Source organism: Adiantum capillus-veneris, chromosome 14 (assembly GCF_014529385.1).
Source record: "Adiantum capillus-veneris isolate H3 chromosome 14, ASM1452938v2, whole genome shotgun sequence".
NCBI classification, from domain to species: domain Eukaryota; kingdom Viridiplantae; phylum Streptophyta; class Polypodiopsida; order Polypodiales; family Pteridaceae; genus Adiantum; species Adiantum capillus-veneris.
This window is the reverse complement of record NC_140944.1, coordinates 154,668,710-154,690,203: the sequence shown is the minus strand read 5'-3', so window position 1 is coordinate 154,690,203 and position 21,494 is coordinate 154,668,710.

Genomic DNA, 21,494 nt, shown 5'->3' with positions numbered 1-21,494 from the left:
CTTTGGAGGAGTTTTTGGTGGTGACCTTTGTGTAGCCTTCTCGACTTTAGCTTGCATTGATTTTGATTTTTTTGTCACCTATTCTGGCATCTTGAGGCCTTGCATCATCTTCAGATAGTCTTTGACTTCAGTTGGGCCATTTGTATGGGTTTGTACAAGGTCGTGATCTTGTTGATATTCGCTATCATGTGCATCTTGATATGCATATGTGAGCTTGGTCACATGTAACTGTTTGAATATTGTTGGATTTGTCGTCTTTTGGCTTTGACTTGTGGAGATCAGCCGAAACTTTTGTCCTTGATGATCTTCATAGAAGCATTTGTCTGTAGATTTTGAGGGAATCCGGATCAATTGGAAACTTCCAACAACCATATGATCTTTCAATGGTTTCTACTTTGAAGAGGTCTATTGGCTAGAGGCTCTAGGGCTTCTAATTGATGTAGCATTTTGTGGTACATAAGATGAGCTAGATGGATTTATAGCTCCCCCCTTCCTAGGGTGATCACTATAGCCTGCTTCATTGTAAGAGTTCAAAATGGTATGGCTCTGGTTTAGTCTCATCTTTTGGGATTGTGAAGACACACTTTGGGTGGCACTGTTGATGTTTGGCATATTTAAGCCTTTTGCATAGTTTCCTATGTATCTCCATGAAGCATGACAAATTATTCCCCAAGTCAAGCTATAGATAGCATTACCTTTGCCCTGATATTGTCTATCCCATGGGTCTCTTATGATATAAGCTTCTATGGTTTCATTACCCAAGGCATCATAGATACTAGACTCTTGTTTATATTTACAACTATTTTGATCAAAGTATATACTCATTGGGTTACAACATCGAAGCTTGATTTTTGATGGAGGAGAGTTTGGCTCTGAACAAATTTCTAAATTCACTCAAGTAATATCCTTCAGCTCTAGGGAGGATGGGCTATAATATATTCTTTCCTCTGAAATGAACCATCCTTTCTGATCTATCATTGGACGAACTTCTATGAGTTGGGGGTTTGTGGGCCGTTCAAACACTGGTTGATCCTTTTTGCACAGTTTCCCTTTTTGGTCTACATAGTGTGCATATGAATTATGTGTACCATACAAAGCTAACAACATTCTGTTTGATGTGTTCGTTAGACTCGTGAATGATTGCACACTTGTGGAAGTGGATGCAAAATCATTTGCAAACCTAACAGTCTTTTCAACCTTCGGTGATATCTGGACACCTTGAACAAATTCATGCAAGAATTTGTTGTTCAAAGAATCAATTTGAAGATTTTCAGGTGCCTGTGCATCTTTATGCTGATTTTGAACTTGCAGTGCTTTTACTGGTGCTTCTAATGGTAATGCAAAATTCTCTGATTGAATCAAAAGTGACAAGCTAAATGCACTTACATCGAGATTCGCATTTCCAATTTTCTATGTACCTTGCTTGGCAGTTGATGTGTCCTTGTTGTCTAGGTTTCTTGGACAATCTTCAAAAAAATGTCCACCTTTTCATCCACAATCTGACCAATATGCCATGACTGGTGGTATTTCATTTGGTTCTGTCATGTCAAGCTCTACTGAGAAGCGTCTTCTTCTATGCTTGCCAAGTTGTCGGCATCTTCTTTGAGAACACTAAGCATCAAGCTATAGAGTGCTCCATCTTGACCTTTGTACAGTCTTTGGCTTTGGTTCTCTAATTAGACTGGCTTCTATTGGTTGATCTGTTGGATCTTGTAATTCTGGCTCTCGACTATAGATCTGACCACTGTAATCCATGTACAATGACCCTGATTGCATATGCACCAACTGTATGTTTTGCTGGTATGTGCAAATGTTTGGATAACCACTTGGGTTGATTTTCTACACTTCATCTTTGAGCTTGCAATACCGGGCTCCACTGAAGTCTGTGAACATGTGGGAGTTTTTTGAATCTGGTTTTACTGTGATCAATAAGATCTTGGCTCCTACGTTGCTTTTGCTGCTCATCAAGTATCTATGGCCTTTTGAATATGCATATAAGACTTTATCTCCATTGTAGCCATGTAATTGTCAAATCTTCTCTGTTGTAGTTGTGCTTCTGTTGCCACTGCTACTAGCTTGCTCTGTTGTACTTGAACTCTCGGCTCGACTTGAGTCTATGTCAGCTTGTTCTGACAAAACTGTCTCCTAGCAGATTTTAGGTGTTGATTAGTAGAATTTCTCCTGCTTGGGTTTGATTAAACCTTTGAAACAATGAAAATATGGGCTCTGAATAGCCTAATTTGCAATCCATTGAGATTTGTGTCTGTTCGTGGAAGCTCAATTTGCAATCAGTTATTTGCATTAGCCAATTTCTAGCGTGCAAAATTTTGAAATTTTCCTGCCCCTCAAACGGCTTTGAGTTGGTTGTTTTTTTGCTTTTTTCGGCCATTTGTTTTTGCTGATATGGTTTGCTTTACAGTGAGTGATTCTCTCGGCTTTGTTTTTTTTTACTTTCTCGCTTTTGTGTTGTTTGCTCGGTTTGCGGCTCTTTAGGCCTTTCCACGGTTTTTTCAATTTTGTCCTATCTGTTCTTCTCAACTTCTGCTCATTTTGCGCGGTGTAGTTTCTCGACGATGTTTTTTTTTGCTTTTCTACCTCTTTCTAGCTCTTTCAACGACTTTCTTTTTATTTTTATTAATTTTTTGTAAAATTTTGAATTTTCTAAATTTTTTGGTATTTTTATGATTTTTTTGGAAGAGTTTTGATTTTCAAAGAATTTTTTGTGAATTTTAGATTTTTAATGGAATTTTTGAAGTTTTTTTGTGTTTTTTTTTTAGAATTTTGGAGTTTTTATGAATTTCTATGAATCTTTTATAATTTTTAGGCATTTATCTGTGTCAATGTTTGAATTTTTAATGATTTTCTATGAGTTTTTTATTTTTTTCTATTTTTTGTAAATTTTTAATCCTTTTTTTTAATGAGTTTTTTATTTTCTATAATTTTTTTGGTGTGTTCTTCTATTTTATTTATATATATTTTTAAATTATTATTTTCTAAACCTTTTTTTAGTTTTAATTGCATTTTTGGATTTTCAATTGTTTTTATGTTTTTTGAAGGTTTTTTCGGTGATTTTTTCAAGGTTTTTTTTTAATTTTTTGATTGATTTTTTTATTTAAATTAAATTAAATAAAGGAATTTAAAAAATATGCTGCACCTTACTTGCTCATTGGCGGCAGGTTGACCGCATTGATTGCGGGTTGAGGGAGGCGACCTGTGGGTTGAAAATAGCGTGAGCAACGCTGCAGCAGGGGAAAAGGCGGAGTATTTAGGAGATGAGAGAGAGAAATAAGAGAGAGAGAGAGTCAGTGCATATGTGTCGCGAGGTGTGTGTGTGTGTGTGTGGCCGTGATTCCTAGCGTGCAGTACAAAACGAGGCAGGGCATGCTAGCAGGCGATTAGCGCAGGGTACGTGGAAGAGAGAGAGTAGGCTGTCCGTTGCCTTGACGCACACGGCCCACGGGGCAGAGGAGTGTACGAGCCTGGGGAGGCAACAGAGAAAAGAGAGAGAGGGCACGCGTGTGGACGGTGCTAACGTGGCGGGGTTAAACAACGGGGCCTAGCACTCGGCGCGCTGCACGAGATCCTAGGCGAAGTAAAGGCGGGGAGCAGTGTCAACTGCAGGCGGGTCCGGGCCTGGCGGGACAGTGACAGCCGGGCAGAGGTTGGGTACACGACAAAGAGGGAGAGAGGGGGTGTGATAAATTTAAAGAAGAGAAAGGGGGTGAAGGTGTACGGGGAAAGAGAAAGTTAGAGAGAGAAGAAAGAGTTAGAGAGAGACAATTAATACTCGGGGTGAGGGAGATAGAAGAGAGAGATTGGGGAGAAACCTTAGCACCACAGGAGCCGTTCCCACAGCGAGTCCGCAAAAATCAAAATTTACTCCAAATTGTTTTTTTTTAAAATTATTGAATGTCCGAAAATGCCAAAATTAGGCCGAAAATCACCCGAGAACTCAAAAAATGATCCAAAAATCCCAAAAATTGCCAAAAAAGTCCAAAAAATTCTAGGAGTCTTAGAAAATCATCGACAATCACAATCGAACACTTTTGACACGCAAAAGCACACCAAAAATAGTAGTTTTTAACAAAAAAGCCAAATTCGATAAAATCATCGACCCAGCCCTCGGAAATAGTGAAATGCTCAAAATTTGACGAACGAAAGCCCAAAGGCGGTCGAAATCAAGCCGTAAACACGCACACAAAATAGCTCGTGAAGATCACGAAAAATCAAATTTTTATGTAATCAAGCAGAAAATTAATGCAAAAATTAGAAAAAAATTGCCAAAAAAATTACAAAAATTATCCGAAAAATACCCAAAGAAATTTTGAAAATTCACAGATAGGGGATTAGTGCAGCCAAATAAAATCACAAAAAGCACATCAATTCAATTGCCAAATAATTTGATCAATAAAATCCAAAGTAGGCAATTAAAACCGGCAAAATTAGGTCAAAATTCGACGCAATTGGAGTGTGTAAATCCCTATTTTGAGCTCAAAAACATAGCAGTCAACCATTACACTACCAAACATGCAATCAGAAATTGAATTAATCATACACATTAAGCACTTTTTAGGCACACACACACACACTAATAATTGACAGTTTTAACCAATCTTTAGGTGCACACACAAAAGGGTTAATCTTGTCAAAATTGCAATGTGATTTCACAAATCTCTAGTTGGGTATGACCACAACACAAATCAATCATCACAATTGAAAAATCATTAAGCAGACTTGATTTTTAGGTGCACAATCAAGGGAAAAATAGTGTACACACACATGATTTTAGTGCACACACACTTGCAATTGACCATTCAAGCATGCAATTAAATCAATTAGCAACACACATTCACCAATTAGCATTTGAAACTTGCAATTTCATACACCACCAATTTTGGAAAATTTCAGCATTACGACGGCATGAAAACAAACAATCCAAAAATTTCATAGCATCATAGCATCAACATTACATTGCATCATGGTGGAGTCTCTACACAATTCTACACATCTTTCGATTCTAGGGAGCTTGGGAATACCACCTTGATTACCTTTCCATTGAAGATCGATTGAACGGTTGAAAGCTCCAATCTCTAGTAGCAAATTAGTATGTAAGTTAACAAAAATTAGTGCAATTAGCAAGGGGTTAGTGTGAAATTAGAGTGTGTAAACACACAATTGGCAAGATACAGTGAATAATGAGCACATTGCTTCATGCACACACATCCAAAATCCACAAAACCATAAACACACATGTGAAATTACTAGTAAAAATAGGAAAGAAACACATCCGATTATGCCACAATTACACTAGCGCAGGCCATCGTCCCCGGCAACGGTGCCAAATGTTGGGGGTTCCATCGTTGCATAGCTCCAATGACCAACAAAATCATCAATCCAGAGGGATGAGCTACCTGGCTAGGGCATGGAAACACTCACACAATTAGTAAGATAATCATGGCAACACGATTAGTAAGATAATCATGGCAACACGAATGGTTAACTCTATGAGGTGAGCTTCTCGACCTATGAAGGAGCTAAGTCACAATGATGAAAAATCTCCATCTCCACTTCCCTTCACCTCCAATCAACCCAATCACACACACTAAGGATTACAAGACGCACACAACACTAATCCTATCATGCAACACACTAATCGCAAGCACACACACACATAGATCTATTGAGCACCACACTCCAATCAAACCTACATGCACACACAAACAAGAGAGGGCAATCACACAAGATTAGAGATGGATTAACCACTAACTAGTTAAGATCTAGCTAATCAAAGCGTCATGGGCAATCACAAGAAGCATGAGAGAGGCACAGTGAAAGAGAATTAAGCATTGATTATTGTTAATCAAGTCACATGAGCAAGGATAAGCTCAAGGACTCCATAGCCACACACCTCAAGAGCTCTCACCAAAGAGTGCTCTCAACAAATGAGCTTGAGAACCCTAATTTCTTTTACACACTGCCTTATATACCTAGGGTAAAAATATGCAATGTTCGGGCGTCCAAGGTATTTAGGTCTCCACCACTTGCTGAATCTACAACCTAGACACACTAACTGACCTGTTCTTTACAGCTTGGAACTCCCATTGATCCCATAACACATTAAAAATATTACAATGGCTTGAAATAAATTGGGAATTTACAATATAGGACCATCTTGGAAAAATGTGTAAAATGTGTAACTCCAATCTTTAATCCTTCTTTGTATTCATCCTTGATGTGCATCCATACGTCTTTGGTCTTTAGCAGCTTCTGTTAATTGACGTTGACTCAGTTAACATAAAGGAGGGCATGCACGTGCAAGACATAAAGGGAGCGTGAGGAGGTAACAAGAGAGGGCATGAACGAGAAAGGTAACAAAAGGGAGAGAAGACAAGAGGAAGAAGAAGGGTCTTTCATGAGGCAAGGCTTGAACAAGAAAGAAGGAAGAAGGGTAGCTTGAGAAGTCGAAGGAGGGAGAAGACTCTTGCTCTCGACCTCAAGGAGGGAATCATCTCTCCCTCTTGCTCTCAACATCAAGGAGATAAGAGGGAGGAGGCTTGTACGAGGAGGAACAAGAGGAGAAAGGAGGGTTCTCTCTCTCTCTCTCTCTCTCTCTCTCTCTCTCTCTCTCTCTCTCTCTCTCTCTCTCTCTCTCTCTAAGGAGGGGTATGTTCTCTCTTGTACGGAGCTCAACAAGGACGGACTCTGTGTGTGTGTGTGTGTGTGTGTCTCTCTCTCTCTCTCTCTCTCTCTCTCTCTCTCTCTCTCTCTCTCTCTCTCTCTCTCTCTCTCTCTCTCTCATAAAGGGACTGGATCTATCTCTCGGGCTCTCCACATCAAGGACGAAGTCTTTCTCTCTCTTCATCTCGACTAAGGAAGTAAGCGGGTGAGGCCCGAGGCTTGCAAGGCACAAGGCAAGAAGAAGGTTGAAGCACATAAAGGCTTGATAAGCAAGCTCAAGGGGAGGAGGGAACTAGGAGATCTCGATCTCTCTATCTCTCGACTAAGAAAGACAAGGAAGCACCAAGGGCAATCAGAGCAAGACATTCACATGAGAAGAGTGGAGCTTATTGTTGGCAATTGTGGCAGAAGAAATTAGAGACAGAGATGGAGAGAGTTTGAATTCTTTCCAACAAGGGGACACAAAGACAAAGGGAGTTTAGAGAGCGTTTTGGAAAGCTTTTGTTAGCAATTGAAGAGGAGAATAATGACAATCAAACGAGAGTTTTGAGAGAGTTTTCTTGAGGGCAATTGATGCAAGAAAAGTGACATGGAGGAAAATTATCACCGTCATCAACTTAAAATTGATTAATCATCTTGATAAGTCTGGGAGCCATTAACGGCCCGCTTAATCTTGTAAAGGGAGCTTAAAATCCTAGTTTCAATTAATCCCAGTGATAATGCTACTAACAGTACACCTTGGCGATCAATCAAGTTTATACCTAAAGATTTACTCAACTAATTGATGATTACGATGATTGCTAGAGCTTTCAGTGTCTGTTGTTCTCTATCTTTCACACCTCCCATAGCCAGAGGCCCCGCACCTACCCTGACTCACATTTCCCCCAACATATTTGGTGAACCCGACGCAAAATCGAGCTAGGGTGGGAGGTAAAGATGGATAATTTAGAGCAGATGATGAAGTTGATTGAAGAGTTAAGTGCAAATGGTTTTGATGATGAGTCATCAACTCCATATTTTTAAAGATGTTTCAATTGGTTCAAGGATCTCTGCTCGAAATGGAGACCATGAAGAAGAAAAATCAAATGGATGGTTATGATCTAGAGGGCTACCTAGAGTGCTATGAGTTGGAAACCAAGTTAAGAGGGATACGAGAAGAGTTATTGATCAGATCCTTTGAGCAGTTATCGAACTCATATTTGAAGGAGCAGAGTCAAGAGGTTACGAAATCCTGCAATGACGATTGGGAATACTTCAAAGAAGCTATTGTACAAGTAAGTTCTGAGCATTATGCAAGCTATCAAGATCAGAGTCCAAGTCTACCAAACTACACAGATATCTGAGAACAAGTACGATCCAAATTAGAATTTGTGATTGATGAGTGTATTGTACAAGATGCTACCTTCTTACGGGCTAATAATGAAGATATAGTTGCATCTTTGTATGAAAAGCTGGGTTTTTCATATGTTGTGCATGAAGTAGAAGTCTTTGAGGGTGAGGCTCTACAGCCTCATGATACACAGGGTGAATTTTGCAAAGAATATATACATGCAATACAGGAGGAAAGAAATCAAGGGATCAAAACAACAAATTGGCTAAAGCTCAAGAAGAAATTGTGCAGGTGAATGAGTGCAACCATATTCAAGTAGACATGCATGAAGATTCGATTTCAACTGATACTTTTGCTACTAACTCAGAATTAGAGCAAAATGGTTTTGGTACTGATTCTACCATAGAGTTGATTGATGATACATATGCTATAGGTCAAAGGAAGGCTGCAATTGAGAGCAGCAAGACCATGGAGTTGGGTATACCAGATTTTCCAAATTTGGATATGTGAGATTTTGAGGACTTGGTTAAGCAAGAGTATGTGTTTGAAGATCTGGACAATGTTGAATCAGAGGGGGCACATACTCCTTCATTGATAAGCTGTTGTGATTCCAAGCTACCAATGTGGAAAATTGAGCTTGAATTTGATGATGATTGTTCAGAGGGGGTGCAAACTCCTTCTTTGACAAGTTTCTGTGACCCAGAGCTACCGATGTGGCAAACTGATCCTGAATTTGCTGATGATTTAGAGGAGGAGAGAACTTCTTCTTTATCAAGATTTTGTGAGATAGGGCTCACACTATGGTAGAATGATCATAAACTTGATGATGCTGATTCATACGGGGTGCATAGTGAAGTGCAATCTCTTGGTGTGGAATATGATTGGTTTCACTGTGTCAATGATACAGACAGAGCAATAGATGAAATTTTCAATGTGCATGGTGAACTTTGTGCTATAGAAGTGCAAAGATATTTGGATGAGAGTGAAAGACTTGAAGATCAGTTTACAATAGATGTGTTCAGTATGCATGTCATATGTGGAAATCTTAGTTTACAACAACCTGAGATGTGCAAAATGGAGGAACCTTCTGAAGCGGTGGACCTTGATCTTATGTGATTATTGGATGATGCTTTGGAAGGATTCCCAAGTATAGATGCTACGGATACCAATCAATATAGATGCATGCATGAGCAAGTTTGTTCATATGCAGCTGATGATGACCTTATGCAATTGTTGTTAAGTATGGAGCCTGATTTACCCTTGTAATTTTCTGTGGTAAAAGCGCACATTTGTAAGGCCCCCATTATGAGGAGAAGCCATCGTGCGTGAAGGAAAATCACTCACCGGAAACCAAAATTTTCACGGACAAGAATCAGGGGCAACTTTAGAGGCCGGAATATTATGGCCGGACGGCGGCCGGAAAGTGGTCGGAAAACAACCGGTCGGTTGGCCGGTGGCCGGTAGTCAATGGCCGATGGCCGGTGGTCGGAAGTCAATGGCCGGTGGCCGAATTCAAAAGCGGACTTGTCTTCTCAAGGGCGGCCACACATGGGCGGATTGGAGGGTCCGATTTGGACTTATTCGCACAAGGGCGGCTACACATGGCTGTCTCTCATAAGAGAGGGCAGCCCTTTTGGCTTATAAAAGGAGGCCATTTCTACACACATTTCATAGTGTGAAGTTGATGCAACAAGGTGAGTGTGAGGTGGTGAGAGTGAAGCAAGGCGGGAGCTCCATTAAGGGTATAATCCCTTTGTAAACTACTTCTTGTTTTGAAGTACTAAAGCCATTGAGTGGCTGCTTTCCCGTGGACGTAGCCCACATTGGGTGAACCACGTATATCATGTGTACTCTCTCTCTCTCTCTCTCTCTCTCTCTACTCTATAATCTCGTGTATGTAAATCTGTCTCTCTCCATTAAGTAATCTACTCAATTATCTATTTAGCTACGTCTTATTTCCTAACAATTGTTGGATGATGCTCTACTTGATTTTGAGCCTCTACAAGGTAGAGAATTATTTTTTGATGCATCTTGCGAGCCTAATGAAGAAATTTTGTCCAAATACTTGATGTATTCAAATATGCATGATTGGGATTCCAATACTAGTGAGAGTGAGGGTGCACTACCAATGCTTTTACCTGTGATTGATGATAGGCAATTGAATGAGCTAGCTCCACACGGGATATGGCAGTATCTAGTGATACCTGATGCTATATGGGATTTGATGTTACCCTATGATGTAGGAGATTTTGAGCTATCTTTTGACCCAGAAGGTGAATGATATATGCATGGTCCGGGGCAATTGACTTATATGCCATATGATTCTTTTATTTTCTCTATGATCCTAGAGGATGGTGAATTTTTTTTAAAGGAATGCTCAGTGGGGCAAATGATTGGTTTCTCATTTGATCGTGGAGGGCTACTAAAGTGCAAGTTTCATATTCAAAGAGTACCAGTTATCTATTGTAGCATGGTGCATAGTGCAAGGTCTTGGTTTCTAGATTTATGCTAAGTCAAAAGAGTTTTGGTAATGTGATCAATAAGCTTACATGACTATTGACTTCTTTGGACAAATGATGAAGTATCTTCACATCTTTTGAGTTGGTTCTACTACCATAACTTAAAGTAAACGACTTGATGGCCATTCTGTGTGCAGACAGAGTAAGACATACTTGAGCTTGACAGGGTTTACTAAAGTGAGCTTGATAGGGTTTACTAAAGTGAGCTTGATAGTCAAACCATGTGCATCATTAATTGGAGCACTTGAGTCTGGTAGGGTTCACTGAACTTTCTCTTTAAAACCGCATAGCTTAAGGTTGTTGTCTCTTGCTGTGTAGAGGTAGGCCGTACATCCCACTTACTACTAACCTATCTACTAACTCAACCAGATATACACTTATTACTAACCTATCTACTAACTCAACCAGATATACATCCCACTTTCTACTAACCTATCTACTAACTCAACCGGATATACACTTATTCTTTAATACAAAAGAGAATAAGGAGCTGCACAGGATAACAATATAATGTTGTTGTGTGCTCCACCCAACAGAAGGTCTCTCTCTCTCTCTCTCTCTCTCTCTCTCTCTCTCTCTCTCTCTCTCTCTCTCTCTCTCTCTCTCTCTCTCTCTCTCTCTCTCTCTCTCGGCTCTTGCACTTGCACTCGTACATGCTTCTCGTGGCAAACTGGTATTAGAGCAAGGTTTGTGCTTGCCGTTATTGCATCCACGCGTGCGTGCTTTTTCAAAAGTGCAAGTGTTTCAATTTTGGCATCGATAAATTCAACGTTTCGAGGGCATTTCCAGTAGGTGTCCTAGGGTTTTACCCCCCTTTCAAAGCTATTCGTGCAGTCAAAAGCTTCATTCAAGCTACACTTTAGAAGTTGTATTTTTCAACTCCACTTTTACTACAGGTACAGGTACAGGTACACAACACAAGTGCAGGTTGTTCAGAGGCTATTTTGGGATTGTATATAGCCATTTTATGGCTATTACGTGCTATTGAGACGGTGGTTATGGGCACTTTCTGGCATGGACATTGTCTCGATTTTTTCAGGCATCCATCTCCTCACAGGTTCTTGCATACATACAAGACATCCAAGTTTCTTACAGGTTGCAGTGTTTTGCATCAGCACAGATTTCAGTGGGAATACTTGATGCACATATGCATTGTTTTGGCACTTTTGATAGTGCTTGAGCTGTTTTGAGAGCGGTTCTACTCCGTGTAGGGATTTGTTTATTGCTTGAACATTTTTTTTGGCGCATGTTTGAGCACATATACTGCACCTTGCAGTATTATTGACAGTGGATGTTCGTTGAGTTGCGAACTGCCATATGTACCTTTTGTGGAGCCGATTTGGCTTGTTTCTGGCGGTCCTGACCGTTTTTGAGACTCGATTTGGAGTCCCTTTCTTAGAATCGGCTGGTTTATTGTCTGCATAACCTTTTGAGAGGGTCAATAGCATGAGGTTTTCTTGAGCTCGAGGATTCTTGAATGCTGAGATCCTTTTGGTGATACAGGTTTTTGGTGTATCCCTTTTTTGTGGCCTCGCCATAGGACATGTATAGAGAGGGCTAGGTGTGTTTGATGCCGTGTTGGCAGTCTTGGGTCAGTTTTTGCCTTTTTTTAATGCACATTTAGTGGTTGATGCGCTTGTCTTATGCTCTAAGAGCATTACTTTTAATGCATTATTGATCTCTTGTGACAATTTTGGATTGAGATTCTATCAGTTTTTCTAGGGAAACTCTGCCAAATTTTTCCAAGAATCACCAGTGTTTATCACCATATTATCTTTAGCTTGTAGCCATGTCATCTAGCGGTGAAAAGGATATTTACAATATTCAAAAATTTGATGGGATGAATTTTTCTATCTAGAAAGAGCAGATTCAAGAGGTTCTCATACAAAAAGGCCAGTTGGATCCTATCATGGAGTGCCCAGAGGGTGAGTATACAGATGCTGAGTGGGAGAGACTTGATGCTTAGGCCAAATCTACCCTCTGTTTGCATTTGGCCGAGTCAGTGTACTTTACTATAGTTGGAGAAAGGACTGCTAGAGATGTATGGGATAAATTGTGTTCCACTTATGAGAACAAAAGTGCCACTAATAAGGTTTTCTTGATTAAGAAGCTGTTTGACCTTTGTATGAAGGAAGAGGGCACTGTTTCTACTTACATTAATGAGTTCAATTTATCGTTTTCACTCAGTTGACCACTCAAGGTTTGGTCTTTGATGATGAAATTAAATGTATCTTCTTGCTATGCAATTTACCCTCGTCTTGGGATACGTTCTGTACTGTGATTAGCAACTCATCACTTGATACTTGTCTTGTGTACAATGACGTCCTTGGGAGTCTGTTTATTGAGGATATTTATAGGAAATCTCTCAAAGGCAAGAAGGATGGTGATGTGTATGTTGCTAGTGATAGACAGAGGGGTCGTACTCAAAGTCGTGCCAAAAGCAAGGAATGTGGGGGCTCACGCAGTAAGTCTTGGGGTTCTATGTGTAATGTCGAGTGTTATCACTACCATAAAAAAGGGCATGTGAAGAAGGATTGTAGGAAATGACAGCAAAGCAAGAAGGATAAACAATCCGGTAACAAGAGCAAAGCAAAGTTAGAGGAGATCAATGTGCTAGAGTCTTCAAATGCTCCTATTGTAGAGACTCTTCCAAGGGTTGTTATGCCACTTACCTCTGACGTATTGGTATTCACAGCAGGTCTACCTTTCAAGGCTCTTGTTACAGAAGATGTGCAATATGCACATAACTGGATAGTAGATTCTGGTGCGAGTTTCCATGTGACACCACATAGAGAGTGGTTCTCTACTTATTCTCACTCTTGTGGCAAAGTGAGACTTGGTGATGCCTATGAACTAGACCTTGAGGATGTCAGAAACGTCAAATTGCATCTAAGAAATGGCATGCACTTTATTTTATGTAATGTCAGACATGTGCCCAAGTTGACTAAGAGCTTGTTTTTTGTTGGTTAGCTTGATGATTTGGTTTACAACACCACATTTGGAAATGGTTCATGGATAGTACACAAAGGTAATCTTGTTGTACTTAGAGGTCAGAAGCATGGTACCTTGTATTCCATGCATGTGTTAGATGTTGGTCATGATTACATATCTATAGCCGAGATACCGTCCACTGAGTTGTGGCATTGCCGACTAGGTCATATTAGCCAAAAAGGAATGAGAACTCATACTTGTTTTGGCTACTTACCTGTTTTGTCTTATGTTGACTTTCTTGTTTGTGAACATTGTATCTATGGAAAACAGACTAGGTCCGTCCACTTACCATTGGGTCAAAAGCAAGTTGCACCTCTAGATTTAGTACGTAGTGATGTTTGTGGTCCTATGTCAACCAAATCTCTAGGGGGGGCAACTTTTTTTGACATTCATAGACAACTCTACTCGAAAGGTGTTGGCATATCCTTTGAAACATAAGGATCAAGTTCTTTTTGTGTTCCAAAAATTGTTGGCACTCGTTTAGAATTAGTGTGGCAAGAAACGCAAGAGGTTGCGGAGTGACAACGATGGAGAGTATGTCTCAAAGGAGTTTGACAATTTTGGTGCTAAAAGGGGGATTAAAAGGAAGTAATTGCACCATACACAACAACTCATAATGGAGTTTCTGACCACATGAATCGTACGATTCAGGAAAGAGTCACAACCATGTTTTCTATGGAAAATTTCACACAAGGCTTTTGGGCAAAAGCCGTCTTGACAGCACTGCACATCATAAATCGTTTGCCTAGTACACCATTGAATTATGAGATTCCAAAAGAGTTATGGTCTAAATGTAAGCCCCACTATGACCATCTACGTGTTTTTGGTTGTAACAACTTCAACAAAAGTTAGAGCCAAAGTCACACAAATGTATTTTCATTTGATATGGTGCAGATGGAGGGATGGGATATTGTCTCTGGCATCCAAAATCTCATCAAGTCATCCGTAATTCAGATGTGATGTTCAATGAGTCAAAGATGCATAAACAACCTATCAAGGAAATAGAGGTTTGGAGAGTCACTTTTGAGGATGTTGCCTTAGAGACAATGAAATCAACTCAACGGGCTAGTGATGTCTTTTCCACTAGCAATGCTCTAGAGGGAGCTGATAGAAATGGTCAAGGAATGAGACAGTCTACTAGAGTCTCTCGTCCAGCTGCACGTTTTGAGCCAAGTCTTGATTACATCATGTTGACCAATTGCGGTGAGCCAAGCTGCTACCAAGAAGCCATGACGACGGATGATGTGGTGCAGTGGGAGCATGCTATGGAATCTGAGTATAACTTGATTTTGGCTAATGACACTTGGGACTCGGTAGAACTGCCAAATGATGAAAAAGCTTTACCTTGCAAATAGGTTTACAAGAAGAAGTTTACCTCAGGTGATCCAAATCCAAAGTACAAGGCTAGACTTGTAGCCAAAGGGTTCAAATAGCAAAAGGGAGTCGATATTGATGAAATATTCTTGCCTGTGGTCAAGATGACACGCTTAAAACCGTACTTGGTCTTGTAGCGATAGAGGACATGGAACTTGTCCAAATGGATGTGAAGACATCATTTCTTCATGGGGATCTAGATGAGGATGTTTACATGCAGCAGCTTGAAGGGTTTGTTCAGAAGAACGCATCTCGTGAGGAGCTAGTATGTAAAATAAAAAAGGCACTTTCTGGCTTAAAGCAGGGTTCAAGGCAGTGCTATCATAAATTTGATGCATGTATGAGGTCTCAAGGGTATAAAAGGAGTGAAGAGGATCACTGCTTGTACACGAGAAAGCTAGATGATGGCTCGATGACCATTCTAGTTCTATATGTTGATGACTTGCTTATAGCTGGGAGATCCATTGCGGAGATTGCCAACTTGAAGAAAACACTTAGCAACAATTTTGCAATGAAAGATTTGGGGGATGCTACACACTTTCATGGCATGCGAATCAAAAGAGATCTCAAACGTTATATTCTTGAGTTATCTCAAGGAACATACATTGAGAAAGTTTTGCAACGTTTCAATATGTAGGCGAGGAAGCATTGGGTACCCCAATGCAAGCATTCTTGAAACTCAACAATGAAGTTGCATCCAAATCTGATGCTGAGCGAGCAAAAAAGGCCAAGGTACCATATTCTTTGGCACTGGGCAGTCTCATGTATGCTATGGTGGCCACAAGGCCAGACATTTCTTTTGCAATGGGAGTGGTCAGCCAATATATGGCAAATCTTGGCAGCAAGCATTGGGAAGCAGTGAAGCACATTCTTAGGTACCTCAATGGTATGGTCGGTAGGTGTTTACGCTTCGGGAACAACGATGCATCCATTGTGGGTTATGCGGATGGAGACTATGCGGGTTGTGTCGACAATAGGAGATCGACATCTGGCTTTCTTTTCATATTTTTTGGAGCAGCAGTATCTTGGAGGTCATGTCTTCAAGATTGTACGTCATCTTCCACTACGGAAGCAGGGTACGTTGAATTGTCGGATGCAAGTAAAGAGACTGTACGATTATCTTGCTTGGTCAAAAATCTTAGCACTGATGAGACTCCAGTGATATATTGTGCTAGTCAGAGTGCTCTTGCATTGGCAAGGAATCCCGTGTTTCACTCTATATCAAAACACATTGAAGTCAGGTATCATCTCGTGAGAGATTTCTTGGCCAAAAAGCTCATTGATTTGGTCAAGGTACACACTGACGACAACCCAGTAGATTCTTTGACGAAAGTCTTAGCTTTGGAGCAGTTTACACATTGCAGTGAGTTGATGGGTATAGGTTGAAGCCACTATGCTTCACGGTTGTACATACCAGGTCACTTGGGCTGCGTTGGACTTTATGGGAGTTTGTTGGGATTCAGGCCAACTGGCCAAACATCCCACTTACTACTAACCCATCTACTAACTTAACCAATTATACACTTATTCTTTGATACAAAAGAGAATAAGGAGCTACAACACGATAATAGGATAACGTTGTTGTGTGCTCCACCCACTAGAAGGTCTCTCTCTCTCTCTCTCTCTCTCTCTCTCTCTCTCTCTCTCTCTCTCTCTCTCTCTCGGCTCTTGCACTTGCACTCGCGGCACCTTCAGATTGTACTTGCTAAGTACATTGTAGGATTATAGGATCAGGTTAGGATTTTGAGAATGATCGATGGACAAGAAAAGTCTTAAGATCAAGACTCAAAAACCCATAAAAAGCAAGAAAACAAGTATTTGTGGATACCTTCCACAACCCAATTGCAGAAGAACCTAGGAGTAGGGTAAGTAGAATCTGAGTTGGGATCTCAGATCATTGCTCACTCCAAAAGAGTCATCTGTGAGTTGTTTATGTGAAGTTGCAGAATTTTAGGTCTACGGCTTGAAACAAGACCAAAATACTGTCAACCACTGAATTCGGCTAGAGATTATGCTCATAAAGGTTGTATGAACTAGTGGGTAAGCTTGAAGATGCATTTGAGGTAAATTTTTAAGAGTTTGCAAAAACTCAGATTATTTACATTTTCTTGAGAATATATGCCAAATTAAGTTTTGACTTGACTCAGAGGCTTAAAAAAGACCGACCATTGAAAAAAGTGCAAAAAGTGTTCGTTTTAGGCCAAAAGTAGATAATCACAATTATTTACTTTTAGCTCAAAATTGATCAAGGTTGATACTAGAGACTCGATGCATGATTACAAACATCTTTTGTGAAGGCTCATAGAATTTGGATCACAAAACAGACCAAAAGCTGGACAAAAACTAAAATTTGTACTGATTGTCGAGATTTGAGTTTAGAGGCTTAGTTTAAAGTGTAGAATATGTGTGTATGCTCAAATGATCAAAATTATGCTAAAATTTACCAGAAGTAAATAATCGTGATTATTTACTTTTGTTCAATTTTCAAAGTCTTTTGGCCAACCAAGCATACCACAAGTTCTTTCATGTTGTATTAAGCACACATATCAAATTTGGTAAGATTTGGATCTATAAAGTGAAAATTGTGACTAGATGTGTAAAGACAGTTTACAGACACGAAACTGTTGCAAATTGAGCAAGGTTTGTCGAAACTTGGTGAAACTTTTCTAGGGAGATTAAGCTGAGTTGCTTTACTTGTTTGTATCAACATCTTGGCAAAAAATGCTTTTAAAAATCCCAAAAGCAAATTATTACGATTATTTACTATTGCTCCAGGTTTGAGAATTTTTGCATAAGGTCAAGCATATCGAGTAGACTCCAAAAAATCAAATTTGGCGAAATTTGGATCGAAAGTGAGACTTAAGCTAGATTCTTGAAAGCTGAGTCTGTAGACACTAAATTGATGATAACTTGGACAAATCTTGTTCAAACTCAGTGAAACTTGTGCAAAGAGTACAACAAGGTGTTTATATGGCAAAACAAGCCTAAAAAGTGAGAAAATTTGAAAAAATGTAATAATCGAATTATTTACTTTTGAGCCCCAAAGACAAGATTTTGGACTTTTGAGCTTGTACAATACTAGAACAATATAATACAAAGCCATTGGTCAAGTTTGGATTCCATCGCGTCCAAATTGGAACATGTTAACTCAGTTTCTAGGTTGTAGATTATTCCTTTAGCTCTTTGCAAGGGTAGAGTTTGGAAGTCTCATTTGCTGACTCACTTAGTTCAGATGGAAGTCATATACACCGACCAATCACAATAGCTAGAAAAAAATGTACAGTCCTTTGAGAGAAAATTGCTAACTTGGTTAAAACTGATACAAGAACCAGGTTTCCAGCAAAAGAATTGAGAGCTTGACAGAAGTTGAATTCAAGTCAAGTGGAAAAATAGATAACAATTCAATCCATCTCTTGAAAAGTCTATTAGATCTGGTCGTATACTAGCAAATCAAGGCATATTTGGAGAGACCACTAGTAGGGTATCCACCGAAGAGAGTGTGAATCAAGGTGATCACTTGGGCACTATCTTTGAAGCAGTCTCAGAAAATTATTTAGACTCTGTTAGAAGCTGGACACACCCCACGGCATCTAACTACTCGGAGGACTATTATTATTGTAATTATTCATTCATTAAGGAAAACCGGATTTTTCACCTTGTAATTATTGGGACTTACAGAAGTTTCCAGATTGTATCCCAGTTTTTATAGTTAGATTGAGTAGATGGTTGATTTTGTAACTTTAGGGTTTGAGAAGTTGTAAGGTATATATACCACTTTTTGACCTTAATGAAAGACCCTTTTGTCATTTTAAAGGAGGTTTTGAAGTCTGTGAGTGAACGTACTGTGTACGAGAGAGAGAGAGAGTGTCAGCTTCATCTTGACGCTACGTGTGCTCCGGTGGTCGGAATCGAGTGCGGAGAAGTGCAGCGTGTTGCCCCCGACTAGAGCTACGCGCCAATACCAACATTGCGCGCGTACGGTCTGGCTTTGCGAGCTCCTTCTACGAGCTTCATTGGTTGTTTGGGTGAGCATACGTTGTCCGATTTTTCATTGCAGCATATCCACGTGTTCACATTGAGTAGAACTACACTTTAGGCACTTTAGATTTTGGTAACAAAGACCTGTAGATTTTGGCCAGACATCCTACGTGTTTCTGCACCGGGTGTTTTGGGTCGGGATTTTAGTTCATAGACCCTAGGGAGAGTGACCTATTGGTATTAGTAGGGTCTCCTTCAAGTTCTATGGTGTTTCGAGATTGTTTGATGGGTGTTTGGCTCTAGAAAGCATTGTAGGAAGTTTCCTCTCTTGCACTCTTGAAGGCTGTGACTTAGACAATTGGTATAGACCTCTGTAGGAATTGGTTAGGAGTCGGTCGAGTGTAGGTTGACACCTTATGCTTGCTTCCACGCGCCTCCGGGTCGAGCTTCGTCCTTAGCTGGCATTACATGTTAGGTGAGTTCTCGCTGTGCTGACGTCCGTCGCGGCGTGTCCGTCCAACATTGGCGCCACTGCCGGGGACGAAAACCTTAGATAGGTGACCGAGACTAATCCTTGAGGATTGGGATTTTTGGCGTGCCAAGAGTCTCGCTTTACATTTAGATAGGATCAGAGGGTGGAGTACTCTCTAGGTCTTAGAGGGAGTCTAGGAAGCGTGTGTCTGGCGTAGATCCTTCGACTTAGGTAGACGAGGTTGACTTAGGTAGTTTTAGGTAGTAGTCGATTCCTAGAGTAGGAGTTGGAGTGGTAGAAGCGGTGAGAGGAGAGCTTGAGAGTCCGGAGAGGCCAAAAAGCAACCAAAAACACCATTATCACCATTTCACACGATAGGTAGGAGTAGAGTAAGTAGGACATCACGATTCAGGATCTATAGCATTTCATGCATGTACACTTGCTTGGTAGAATCATTACAAGTTTGTAAAAGACGCAAAAAGACGCAAAAGTGTGTTTGAAAGCCTAATTGAAGTCCAAAAGTTACTGTGAGTGTTTCTCATAGATCTACAGAGCATCAGAAGCATTCCTGTCAGAAAAAAACTTTAATTTTAAGCAGGAGACATCCTACGCGTAGGATGTCTACAGGCTAATCTGGGACGAATTTTGGGATTTTGAGTTGACCAGTGTTTTCAAAAGGTAGGGTTTACCCTAATTTCAATTGGAAAGTGGAAATTTGGCCATATCTTGACAGGATAAGGCCAGATAGACTGAAATTGCCAGACATCCTACCCAAATAGTGCCAAAACATTATTTTGGGACCAAAACCATAAGATGGCTGCATGAGCATGTCTTGCATGATATATTGAGTGACTGAAAGGGGTTTCACCTCATTTGGGTAAGAAAATTGGGTTCAAAGCAGACTTTAGCACTTTTGACTAAAAAAGAAAAAACAGCTGAAATTTGGGACTTTTGATATCCAAAACAAAATCTAAGCATACCACTGGATTATTGACATCAAGGGGAAGCTGTGGGACAAATCTGGGGTCAAACAGGCCAAAAAGACATCCTACGCGTAGGATGTCTTTTGAGTGATTTGGGACTCCAAATTGATTTCTGAGTATGCCAAAGTGATCAGCAACTCAAGGGGAGCCTGGGCTTTGAGTTTGAAGCCATAATGATGAAAAAAGACATCCTACGCGTAGGAAGTCTAATACAAGAAAATGAAGCCAGACTTTGACTTTGAGCATAGTAAGGTGTTATATAGCCTAGGGCAAGCCTCTTAGTCAATTTTGGTCCAATTTGGAGTTGATTAGACTGATCAATACCAAGCTCCAGTTGCTTCCCCTCAAGTTCCATCGATGCCTAGATATCAAGCAGGCAACTTACCAGGACCTGTAGGTGTAGAAAGACCACACCCGGTGTTGGGACAACAACCACCCCTACCAGGATTACGACCAGTTGGTATAAGATACACACCAACAGTAACTGAATCAGAAGAAAAGGCTTTGGTGCCTATGCATGCATATTATGAAGATCCCAATGGATATGCGGCAAACCCTGTCTATTATTCACCAGAAGAACCCTCGACACCAGAACCATGAAGCATGATAGGGAATCAAGGACCACCAACTGCTGCACAGGCCGCGGGAGAAGGAAGATATAGCCTAGATGAACGAACACTAATGCTCATAGCCAATGGAGGCATGGGCGGACAGAGACGTGCTTACCAACAAAGAGGAGCTCAAGGAGCACCTCAACAACCCAAGGGACCCTGCTACAAGTGTGGAGGAGACCATTGGTTGAGAGACTGTCCTCATGATGAAATCATTAGAGTCAATGCGTATTGCCCAGAATGCGGAATTACTCATTTGATTCCCGATTGCCCTAAAAACCTTAGCAAAGGAGCAAAAACCACCTTGAACATGTTAGAAACAGTACCTTCCAGTGGAGGATCGGAAAATGAAACAATCATACCTATTCAGGCGGTAACATGGGCCCAAGCCCAAAGAAGGATGAATGAACCCATAGTTGAAGAACCAAAAACCGATGCCCAAAGTTCAGAAACGAAAAATCAGAGAAGCACTTGGAAAGCTAGAAAGGTGCGTAGGAAAGCCAGGAAAAAACGAGAGCAAACAGCCCTATCCGAGGAGTTGAAACATACCAAGGACAG